This window comes from Euprymna scolopes, chromosome 8, assembly GCF_053919585.1.
Source record: "Euprymna scolopes isolate OS-2025 chromosome 8, ASM5391958v1, whole genome shotgun sequence".
NCBI classification, from domain to species: Eukaryota; Metazoa; Mollusca; class Cephalopoda; order Sepiida; family Sepiolidae; genus Euprymna; species Euprymna scolopes.
The window spans coordinates 51,909,875-51,923,181 of NC_136489.1; positions in this window are offsets into that span (position 1 = coordinate 51,909,875).

Sequence of the window (13,307 nt, forward strand, 5' to 3'; positions counted from 1 at the left end):
GACACACAGACACGTTCACTTTTATAGATATATAGATATATAATGTATTTGGGCGGTATCATTTCATTTAAGCAAGCATTGGTAAACATAAAATACTTATTTAGTTTGATTATCCCCTTTTCAACTTTTCCAATGATCTTTTCGTTTTAAAATATAAAATTTAATCTGTTGTTAATCTGTTTAGCTATTATTAATCTATTAATCTGTTAGTATCATTAACATGTTCGATTAATTAAATGTTTTATACTGATTTCATATGTAAAGTTATTGTAGGTGGATAGGTTTTAATAAAGATAAACTCGAATATTTTTAAATTTAAAAAAATTGGTTTCAAAATATATTATTTTTGCGCTATTTATTCATTGATTTATTTTATTAAACTTCACCTTAAACAATTCATATCGTCACTTAGACGTATAAGGCTACTAATTAGGACTACAGGGCTACAGCCCTGGCTTTGTCCGTCTTATCCATTATTAACTTATAAATTATTAACTGAAATTCGTCTTAAATCAGTGGGGGATAATTTAGATTTTGTACATGCTGGTAAATTGAGCTTACAAAGTGCATGGTTAGTCGGTGAGAGAGAGAGAGAGAGAGAGAGTAGAAGTTGTAAAACCAATGAAGCTATTATTTTATTATTAATATGGAAATTGCATTCATTTTAACGGCATAAAAATTCATAAATAAGATTGTTTTTTTTTCTAACATTATATGGGTGGAAGAGGGAGTTTTTTATTACAAGAAATTTAAGATCCAAATATGCCTTGTTGAAAGTGAATAAAAGTAAAAGCAAAAAGAAAAATACTAATTATTTCCCCATTTCTCAGTTCTAATCTAAATAATATTTATTGATGATAATCTGAAAGATTGTTCTTGCTCTACATTTTAAAAATTTAATCTGCTCTTAAACAGCAAAGCAAATATTTGTTTATATGTCTGCATTTTGCTATAACCTCTGGATTTTTGTTGAATAAATCAATTTGGCTTTTGAATTTTATGCTTTGATAACGTTTCGATGTAAGGGGAGACACTTATAATGGGCAATATTTTAAATATTTCCCAGTTTATTATTCGTAATATTTAGATTTTGAGGACTACTATTCTCATCTTGAATATAATTTTCACAACGTTTCAATCGATGTAACCTCCGATCTTCTTCAGGTGTATTCGTTGAACTCGGTAATTTTTCTATCGAACTCTGGAATCTTTCTGTCTACCTTGGGAATCTGCACGGAGTTTCAAAAAGAACTCATTCATTTAATCCACAGGTGTTGCATGCTCTCGCTTCGTCAACCTTGACTGGGTAGAATTTCTAAATAATTTGTAGTTATTATTTGAATGTATTTTGACGATTGAACTTTCAACCTCCATAGCGGTGTAATTGTATTTTACCAATATCTACTACGCCACGGGACCTTGTGAATGAGAACAATAACCCTTAGAATTTACATAATACGAATAATTAATCCATATCTAAAAAAATCTAAAAACATAATTCCTAGCTGATATTAGTGCTAATAGTTTTAGTTGTTTGTGCTTAGATATATGCATATGTTATGAAGGTGTTGTGTTATTTCTGTATTTTTCATTGCCGAATTCTGTAAAATGGTGTTTATAAAATCATTGATAATTAAGTGTTTTTAATTATTAATATTACTAATTAATTGTTGATGATTTGCTTAATAATGTGCAATTGTTTTGTTCTGCACATACACACGAAAGTAGTTCCAAAAATAAAGCTTCCTATCTTTTAAACTTCAAAAATTGAAGAGCTACGAAGACGGGTATGATGCCATCGAAACTAGCGGCCTTTTGTGCTCAAATAATTTATTTTTATCTATAGTTACCACTATTCTCAAAGCATTTAAGCCAGGAATTCAGTGACGCATCTCTGCTTTCTTAGAGTCTCACACCGTCAATATCTGCAACAAAGGTATGAAAATTTTAGGTCATGAATGCATACGTTCAGTAATCATAGCAATGTAATTCGTATATATCACATTTTTTTTTATCTCATTTATTTTTCTAAACAAGATATGAAAAGCGTTTTGTACGAGGCAATTTGGTTGTAGATCTGTACGGATAACAGTAATTGTGGCAGCAGTAAATTACCGTAACGGTTGATATGCCGCAGAACAGAATATTTTGCGTGAATTTATAATTTATTATCATCATTTTAAATGCGAGGAAAAGAGTTACGAAATGATATTTATAATAACCTTTTGTAAAGGATTGTTTTTTAAATGTTGCTAGTGTACTTATGACGTCAACAATGACGATATACATTTAGGCACATACACACACACACATACACACACACACACACACACACATATATAATGTTTTTTGAGTATTGATATTCATATAAAACCCCTTTTGTCCTATTTATTTTAAAAATGCAAAATACAACTTTGTTATATATGGGTTGTGGAGCCGCATTCATTTGCAAAAGATCTAGGTTATTTGCCTATTCTTTTAAACATCAATTTTAATTAATTCCCTATTAGTTTTTTCGGATGTTTCATCTTTAGTTAATTATTACGTGTAATTATATTCATGTAGATATTCTATATGATTTATACTTGTGCAATATTTGCGTAAAAAGATTATAGTAAACACAAACCACTTTCTATGTATATTTATGTATGCGTATATATACATATTTATTTTAAAAAATTTGCTTACCAAACTCCTCTGTCAGTTTTTGGTCTACAGACATGAAACTTAATATATACGGTATTCGAACCCATACGGAACTTTATATTTGGGTTTTAGCCGGGGAAACTCGGCGCAAAAGTGTGAAAATTAAAGGAAATGGACTTTGCCAGGTGAAGGTCGAACGACGACATTACAAATATGCATGTGTAAAGTAATAGCTATTTGATCATGTTTTAATTTTTAGTCTTGCAGCAAACATGTCTTTATAGCCCAGGCATTAACGTCAGAGGAAAAAGTGAATCGTAAGCTAAACGTTTTGGTTTCGATTGTCAGAGGTGGCACACGAGTCATTTAAAAACAAAAACCCTTTTAAATCATTACTATATATTGAGTCTAATATATAATAATAAATACAAAATCTGTATTAATCAAAATATCATATTTAAGCGTATTTTACAACCGGGAAATTCCGAACGGCCTGCTAGTGTATATATATATATATATATATATATATATATATATATATATATATATATATATATATATATGCACGTTTGTGTATTAGTGGTAGGAGGATTCCAATATTTCCTCATTCCGATACAATTACTGATTCCAATTCCAAGTCTAAAATTGCCCAATAACCTAAAAAGTAGAATTTCATTTGTTTGGGAGGAGGTAATGATTTAGCAAAGAGTCCCATCTACGTTTAAGTGTAGATATAATTTATTTTTAATTTTTACAAATTTCTTAAATTTTCCACTTTATTTATTGTACACAAAGTTTTGATAAACTTTTGATATACTTACTTTTGTCTGTAATTCTTGTCTTTACCATTTTTACTGGGCCGTTTTTTTCTGGTGTCATTTTAACCTAAAATCGCTATTATGATGAATGAATTTTAGTTTAACAAGTAGTTTCAGATCTATAAATATTTATCATTTTATCACTATTACAAGTGACGGAAAATTGAGTTAAAAGAAACATAAGAAAATCAGAAAAATCAGTTGTGAAATTCTCTGATTCTGATACCGTTTACAATACCGATTCCGATACTCCAAAAAGTTCTGATTGTATTCGATTTTCGAGTTCGATTATAATAGTCTGAACACTAATATATCTATCTATATATCTATAAAAGTGAACGTGTCTGTCTGTCTGTCTGTCTGTGTGTCGGTGTGTCTGTCTGTCTGTGCACATTTCCCTACGCAATAACTCTGTCAATTTTTAGTCTATAGACTCGAAATTTGAAATACCGGGTACTGAGATTTGGGAAAATCGATGTGACGGGTGTCAGCCAGAAATTTGGCTGTTAAAGGGTCAAATTTCAACGATTTGACCTTTAAGAACTCTACCAAACTCCTCCGACAATTTTGGGTCTAGACACTTGAAATTTTAGATATAGGTTCCTTGAACCTGGATCTAACTTAATAAAGTGATTTGAGCCCGGAACTATAAATTTTAAGGGGTCATAATAGGGGTCAAATTAAAAAAAAATTTACTCTTTTTTTTTTTTGCTCAGCATACACCTCCAAACACCCGGGCAACGCCGGGCTGAAATGCTAGTATATATATATATATATATATATATATATATATATATATATATATATATATATATATATATATATATATTATTATTATTATTATTATTATTATTATTATTAATGTAGTGGGAGTAAAAAGATCGCATGTTCAATATTAAAAAGAATTCTTCAAAAGGAAAATAACGTTATTTTTTTAAAGTGATGCAGTGAATTTCACGTTCTTCCAAACCTAAATTTAAAGTTTAAAGTTTTTTATGGAGTGCTTTGCTTTGCAAACATCGTTTACTGTATGAGTTACGTAAATCTTGATTTGAAATAAAAACATAATAACCTACGCGTTCTTATTTGAATTGGTGAGAATTTAGAGTTTCTATTTTATGATTATAATTTGTTTACATACATAATATATACATGTATGTGTGTGTGTGCGTTTTGAAGTAGGTCGAAGTAAATAAAATTATGCACATTATGTATATAAGTTTCAAGAATTCAAACACAATAAAATTTGGCGTAAGATTACTTCTAACACAATTGGGAGTTATTTTTTTTTATCATACTTTAACTAATCCCTTCATAAATAAAATTCATGCAATAGAAACATAACATGTTACTAGTTTTTAAATAATATATACAGTTATTATAGGAAACAGAACCTCTTAGTATATAAATTATATCTACACTTTATAACATAAACAATAATAATAACAACAACAACAACAATAATAATAATAATAATAATAATAATAATAATAATAATAATAATAATAATAGCTGACCACAGGGTGAATATAAAAGAAAATGAGAAACGGGTCAAATACACAGAGCTGGCCAGAGAGCTGAAAGGGACATGGAAGATGAAGAAAATCAAAATAATACCTATAATAGTAGGAGCACTAGGAACAATCCCGAAAAACTTTGAAAAAAAAAATTGGAGAAATTGGAATCAGAGGGATGACTGGAAAAATACAACGAACAACAATAATGAAAACAGCTGAAATATTAAGGAAAACCCTTGAATGTGGAAACTAACACACATGAATTACAAGCGCAGACCAGACAACTCCACCTCCATCACTCATTACCACATCACCCCCCCCCCCCAAAAAAAAAGAGTGACACCGAATGGCCAAGTAATCAATGAGGAAGGAAAGACAGAGGAGTGAGCACTGACATCCACTGTATAAGAGCCAAGGGAACTGGGATGTTGGAGAGGCTTATTGCCACTTCAATTCCAGTAAAGACGAAGAGCCGTTGGCAACGAGAAATCAATGGCAAGCAGCTGTTGCGATAATGCAAATTTATTTGTAAATGTTATCGAAAGAGGTGGATGGTACTGGGAAATCTGGGGAGACTGTTGTCACTCAGCTTCCAGGGAATACACAGGCTGTATTAAATTAGATCTTAGATGAACTGTGTGAAAGTTCCTTGTGAGCCAATAATAATAATATATAGTGTTTTAAATACAAAATAAAGTAAAATAAAGAATAAAATAAATATAAAAATCAAATAAAATAAAGTACAGATTAAAATAATGAAATATTGAAATACTTTATGATTAATATAAAGAAAATCGACAATAGTGAAAATGTATTGTATTATTATAATACATCGAATCAAATAAAAAAACACTATTATGAACATAATAAACAACATGATAATCAAGATAATAACAACTTTAATATCTAATTTTCTATTCATTATTACTTTAAACGAGTACAATAATGAAAAAATCATATATTATTATAATAAGCAATAATGTTAATAGCTTTCATACATTTATATCAGATCTACGTCTACATTCCATGTTTAAAAAGAACGTGCCCTCCTTAGTATCATACCTGACGGAATGGTTAATTGTAGGTATAAACCGCTTCATACTCTCCAAAAATTCCAGCAAAAACCTAACAGCCAGCTGTGGTTCTCTCCAGAATGTGTTGCTGCTATTGCGTATAGAAATCACTGTTTCTAATGCTTCCAACGTAATAGATGTACTGAGACCAATGTCGCCTTCAGGACTACAAGTAACCATTGTAAAAGAGTAATACAGAACGCGAGAGAGTTGTATGTTAAGTCCGTCAAGTCCAAAGTGGCTGAACAGCAACTTTGTTCTCACCATCTTTTGTAAATAACAAACAGGGTCCTGAATAGAAGTGTGTGCTCTATCCCAACCTTCATAAATAAACATGAGGTAATCTCGTCAGCATCGGACATTAAGATATAAATTAAATAAATAAGTATCCAATTTGATATAACTGAAGTCAGTGTTAATTTCTAAACAAAAAAAAAATGGAATTAAAAATGAATAAAAAATAAATAAAATATTGAACGACAAACGTCGTGTTTTATAGATAGACAATATGTCCCAATTCAGTTAACTTTTTTTTTCCAAAGTCGAGACACTTTTAAATGACTTGAATTATAAAATTGTTAATATCGTCTTCTGACGCCTTTGTTACATGTTTGTTACATGTGAAATATTTTCACCCTTTCCCTTCTCCATTTCTCCCTCTCATTAAGTTCATACCTCCCTCTATGTCTTTATATTACCCTTACCCTCTTATCACTCTCTCTAACCTTCCACAAAAATATCGTTTTACCCCCTTCGATAACTGAAATTTAATTTTTGTAATTAAATTTAAATCCATAAGATCATTAACCTTGCTTCACGTCAGTCATGGTGAAATATATTTTCTCTCTTCTAAAATTGAAAATAGCCTTGAACCCCTTTTCAATTTTTTATTTTTTAAAATTTTCTTGCCTGATGAGATCAATTATGCTTGAAACGATCTGCACATCGTAGCAAAATATAACTATATTTACATAAAAAAAATATATATATATATGTATATATATATAATTATTTCTAAGGAACGTTGTCTCTCTCTGTGCCTGTGTTCCCTATGCACTCCGAAATAGTATGCCCTATTTTTATGAAATTTTACACAAATGTACTTTATGTATCTGGCAGTGTTTTTAAATAGGGTTTATTTCGGAGTATCGATAATCCGAAAAATCCGATGGAAGAAGAAACAGGCGATTTTAACCACAGTTTACACCTTATACAGCCTAACATCACAAGTGCATTTGAGAAGTTTTATTGCCACACAACCAGGAAGGCCCGGCATATAAAATCAATAGCAAGTTATTTGATATGATAGGGGCACGTTTGAAATTAATCTTTTTGTTTAAAGCACAATTGAACCAGGATACTTGATTTTTTTAATTTCAAATTTAAATTCAAGCCATTATATATGAAAATAATTTTATAAAATCCACAGTAGGTTCTCTACAGTGCAATGTAGACTACAATGTATTGTGGAATAAGTCACTTCGAGGAGACACGTGGAGATTCCTTCATGTGCGCCGCTATGGGTTCCCAATTAGAGCAGGCAATCAATCGATTTGATTGAAAAATGAGCGAGTTCACCGATTTCGATGACAATAGAACATATGGGAGTGTGAAATATTCGTAGATCATCATTTCAGCCTGGACAGCGTCGGGTCTCCCTGATAGTTTATATATATGGACATGTAAGATAGATTGTTATAAAGCTTTGCCGATTGCTTTATTAAAGCATATGTCACTTTTCTGTGGATGGCAGACTTTATAAACTTTCTCGTTGGCTTTCTTAATTTACAAAACTTATGTTAAAATTGCTTATCTCTTTCAGTTATACACAATTTGTTTAAGATGAATTTCTTCTTTCATTCGCTCTCTTGAGGAGGAAATTTGGCAAAAATCGTTTTTATTTTGCGAATGGAGAAATGGGGGGGGGGAGGAGCCGATGGCGAGAATGATTTTTAATGCCAATTGCAATATGAGATTTCAGTTTGGCCTTTTCTAAAATAACACACACACACACACACACACACACACCACACACACACACACACACACACACACACACACACACACACACACACACACACACACACACACACACACCAGCTATTTATGTTGCGCTGTTATGTACCGAAATAAACAATATCAGAACGAGTAAATATTGGTATGTGATTAGTGGAATACAAACGTTTAAAATATACTGAATCACTTGTAACGATTCTGAATCTCGCCTGACTAGTTCTCACTAATACTCTTTAAATTTTCATAGTATACAATCTAGTTTACATCAGGTATTTAGAGGTTTAGGGATTAAATAACGTAAAAAGGGTTGATATGCTGTAAAGCACATATGCCAAACAAAATCAAACGCAACTGCCATAGTTGTTATGGTAAATGTCTGAACCCAATCAGTTCACTACTAAATTAGAAATGTAATTATTTTAATATTTATTAGAAAAAATATTTTTGTTAATATTTTTTGTAAGTTATAGTTTAACAGAGCCACTGACGTTGGGTAACGCAGCAGCAGCAACCGCATAAAGATATGCAAATGATCAAGCAGGTTAGGCGAAGTGACATCATAGCAGATACAAAAGGACATAGGTGTTCAGAGAAGCACGTTTTAGAGATGTGTTCAGAGAACCAGAGGTATTCGAGACGTGTTCAGAGAAATGAAGGTGTTCGGAAAAACACGTGTTCGAGACACGCGAGTGACGTCACGACAGAGGCGAAAAGTCACACGCGGCCGGAGAAGAAGAAATAAATTGTTTAAAGTATTTAGAAAAAATTACGTTCTTGGAAATACCATATATAAAGACTTTTGTTAAAAAAGAAAATGAGTCAAATTTCTTTCCTGTCCTCTGTGCTTTTTATATAACGACTACTTTACAATAAAAAGTTTAATTATTACTCATTTTTACTCATGTCCAACTCAGACGAGGCAAATTGCTAATGAGACCTAACAAGCTACTGTAAATTAGATATCATGTTTACAGAGACCTTACAAGTAAGGAATTGGGCAGCGAGATATCTGTTCACATTATATTTAAACTTTACATATTAGTACAGTCAGGACATCAAGAAACGGGGAAGGAATTCCAAAGTCTATCACTCTGAGTGAAGACACCTTTAGAGAAGAAGAGTCCTTTACAATGAAATGGTCGAATTTTGCTGCTTGACAGGTTAGTCGAGTGCATTTATGTAGAGGGGGTCAGCAATGCTATGAGTTCGCCAGAACAGACTCTATTAAAATATTTGTAAAACAAGCACTGAAGTGAAGCATTGCGGCGATGAGACAGAGATTGGAGCTTTGTTGACAGTACGTGCTTTTTTAGACCCTGTCTAACAAATAAAAACTAGTAGTTGATGTACCATTCCATATGCGGCAACAATATCCCATGCATGAGCGAATAGTGTCTTTGTAGAGATATAGGATTCCGCCAGTTGTGAGTAATTTCATAGTACGGAAGTTTTGTAACTGCAGAATCACTGAACTTCAATCTTCAGCGTCTCCTAAAACGAAAGCAATGTATAATTTCCAGACAACAGAAAAGTCTGTCTCACAACAGATCACAAGATAAATTAAAAATCATGCCAATATCAAACAAAAGATTATTCCTACTTCTTAACACATGTAAAAAAACGTTCGTAATCAAAATAACATCCGCACTAAAATCATAACGCAACACTTACATATATGCACATGTGCGTGGGCGGGTGCGAATGTGTGAATACACACACATGCACAAGAGGGAACTTAAATGACTTACAATTCTTTTACACATCTCTTTATATAGTGGTGTGTAAGGACAACTTGGTATGATGACACTTCACCATACAAGTAAACCCTGACTAAATATTTAACTAAATAATATTTGAAGCCCAAATAAAATCCCCTAAGTATGGCTACCCGACACTGGCTTATAAAAAGATTGGTGAACCTTCTCTAAGTGATGTTGCCTATAATAACACTACTAAGCTGGATATTCGACCAGACGAGATGAATTCTTGTTCTGGAATCCAGTAAGACGAAGAGACTATAAGAAAGATGTACCCGTGCCAGAATTATATGCAAATCGATATTTTTGTTCTAACTCCGATAGTTTTCAATGAAAATTTGTGAAATTTAGCACGTCATATGGCAACCCTAACACAAGCGCAGATCTAAAATTTAAAGCTAATCTGCACAGTAATAAACAATTGGCAGCCATTTTGGTGACTTGCATTTTTTTTTTCAGCGTGCCAACTTTATATGCCAACCAATGGTAAAATATGGTGAAGTGCTAAAAGATCATCGAAACATTGATTATTCTAGGAAAAAAGCCTTTGGTCCATTGAAGATGTCAAACTTTCGATTTCATCTGATGAAATGTCTTTGGCAGCAGTCAGAATAGCATTCCAGAGGTCATCCTTGGAGTTGTACTGCCTTCCTCCGGAGTAAATATTTTGTTTCAAGATGCTCCATAGATTTTCGATGGGATTTAAATCTGGAGAACAGGCTGGCCATCACATTATTTTCCCATATCTGGCAAAAACTCTCTTCAAATATTCAGTGGCTATCCTTGCAGAATGAGACGGTGTATTATCATGCATGAATACCATCTTCCGGAATGCCAAATGCTTCTTGTGCCAGGGTTCCAAGTATTCCTTAATGAAGTCAATGTAGAGTGTGGCGGTAATTTTCACTCCATATGCGATTCTAAATGGTCCTACCAGCTCATTGACAATGATTGTAGCCAAGAACATTATACCACCACCTCCTTATTGACGCCTGATCCTTTGGGGACGTAGACCCTCATTATGGTACCATCCTCCCCTCCACTCATCGGGTCCATCAAGGGTCGTTCGACACTCATCGGTGAACAAAACAGTTTTAAAATTCACCTTCATATGATCTTATGCTTACCACATCCTCTTTTTCTTGTGGATATCCTTTAATTGAGGGTGGACCTGTGGCTTTCCAAATTTTGCAATCGTCCTCAGGATATGGCAACGAGTTGATTTGGGCACATCAGGAACGCCAGCTTTCTCAAAAACTTGTTTGTTAGTTTCAAGTGGGTTACGGCGAACTTCTCTCTTGATCTTGCTCATTTTTCGACGTGACAGATATGATTTCTTACGAATTTTTCCTTTGTCAGAACGCCTGTTGTAAAGTTGAGGGTTAATACAATATTTTTTGATTGTACGATGATCACGGTGTAATTCTTTGGTAATTTCTAAGGTGGAAATCTTATTATGGAGCTTTTGAACAATTTTAGACTTCCTAGCTCGATTTAAAGCACCGTTACGTCCAATTTTGCATATAAAGTTGGCACGCTGAAAAAAATTGCACGTCACCAAAATGGCTGCCGTTAGCTCGCTATTGCGCAGATCAGCTTAAAATGTTATATCTGCGCATGCGTTAGTGTTGCCGTATAACGTGCGAAATTTCACGAATTTTCATTGAAAACTATCGGAATTAGAACAAAAATATCGATTTGCATATAATTCTGGCAAGGGGTGTATAACGTAGTTAACTTGCTAATAAGTGAGAGAAAAATTCATATTCCTAACTTCTTAAGAGGTAAAAGAGAAAATTAATAGAACATTTAAATATGTATGTGTTTCATGTAGAGATCAAGTGGTAGAGCCAACAAAGGGTCCCTCGATTTTTGAGGACTTCGACTGAAGTAAAATGAAACAAAACACACACACATACACACATACACACATCACACAAATACACACACATACACACACACATGACACACATATGCATATGATGAACTCTTCTGTTGATTTCAACGTATGAGTGTCTAACAGCTTAATGATGTTGATGTCCAGCGAGTGATCTGCAAACAAGACTACAAACCGGGCATCGTGTTTGTGTGGCACGAACTTTGGTCCGTAATCCTTCTTTCAGTTTGTTAATACGATTTGCTTCGAAAGCATTGAATTCCCCCTAGCACGTGCGTCTCCATTTGTTTCTATCAAATGACAAGGTTAATCGGAATAATGGGGGCTGAATAATTGTACTTGTTCTTGTATCGGGGCCAGCGTCATCCAGCCCTTCGTTTACCGCTTTTAAGCTCACTACACATCATGCTTTTTAGTATATGTTCATTACTCATCCTAGTAACGTGACCAGATTATCTAAATTGTGAATCGTTAAGAAACGTTTAGATAACCCCAAACTTACATTTTTCAAAAGGTTCATTATTGGGATTTTGAATAGGCACATATAGAACAAAGATGTCATTTATGTAATACGACAAAAGCGTTGAGAGAACAACATTCGGTTGATAATTTCATCATCTAGCAGTGAATGTGATTTCACTACACTCCTCCAAAATGTGATGATCTGACATACGTAGGATTTCTACTGTTTTATGGGAAATTGGCGAACATGGGTAGTTTGGCTGCTTTTGACCTACTTTGGTGTAGGAGGAGGTTGATGTTTTATTTTACACAGTGATCACCAGTTATCAAGGCCCGGAAGCCACTCAGGGATAAGGGTTATTGCAAGTACATTACGTTAGTGTGCAGATTTGATGAAGTGTTTACTTAAGGGGGCGGTTCATTAGGAATTTGTTAACATTGGACTTTAACACATCCAAGTTGTAGTCCGGTGGGAAGCAGGCAGACGGAACAGAGTTCCACAGGCGTGCACTTCTAAGAAAGAAGCTTTGTTCATGGAATCCACGTTTTGATTTAGGCACAGATAAAGAGTGGGGGAAATTTTTCACAGTGGATTCGGCTAGACGGGTGTTTTTCGTGAAAGATTGGCGAGGGGGGACCAGAGATTGGAGTTCAGACGAGCACCTGCCATGGAAATAACGATAAAACAAAGATAGGCTCGCAACGTCTCTTCTGTGGGAGAGAGGTTGCAGGGTAGAGAAAAGGGCATCCCCCACTAAGCCACGAAGTCTATTTTGTACTCTGTCAAGGCAGGATAGGCTGTTTTTGGCAGCCCCTGCCCAGATATGGCAACAGTATTCCATCCTTGGACGTACTTGGCTTTTATATAGATAGAGAATTGCATCAGTAGTGAGATATCTTCTGGAGCGGTAGAAGGATCCCACCATCTTTCCAGCGACCTTGGCAACAGACTTGATGTACGTGCTCCATTTCAGATCAGGAGTAAAGGTCAAACACAGAAGCTTGTCAAAACACGGGGCCTCTCCCAGACGAGAGCATTCCATCACAATTGATGCCAGATGGGGATCAGAGCGTTGATGATGTAAGGATACGAGTTTGGTTTTGGATGCATTAAAGGTAAC